We start from the raw sequence: 223 nt of genomic DNA, 5'->3' as shown, positions 1-223 counted from the left end.
AAATTTTATTATTTTATTGACGTGCAGTACGGTAGCACACGCCGGTCCTGCAGTTCCTCTTCTTATGCTTTTTTTTTCTTCTTAATTTCAGTCATTATTATAGTTATTATGGTGGCTTTAATTATGTTTTCATTTTCTTTTTTTCTTTTCTTTTCTTTTTTTTCTTTTCGTGTTTATTTTGATAGAGGTCAGCGGAAGTGGAATTTGACGCATTTGTGTGTGT

This window comes from Trypanosoma equiperdum (assembly GCF_001457755.1).
Source record: "Trypanosoma equiperdum strain OVI genome assembly, contig: ctg_1861, whole genome shotgun sequence".
NCBI classification, from domain to species: Eukaryota; Euglenozoa; class Kinetoplastea; order Trypanosomatida; family Trypanosomatidae; genus Trypanosoma; species Trypanosoma equiperdum.
The sequence above is the reverse complement of the archived record's forward strand: the minus strand, read 5'-3'. Positions refer to the sequence as shown.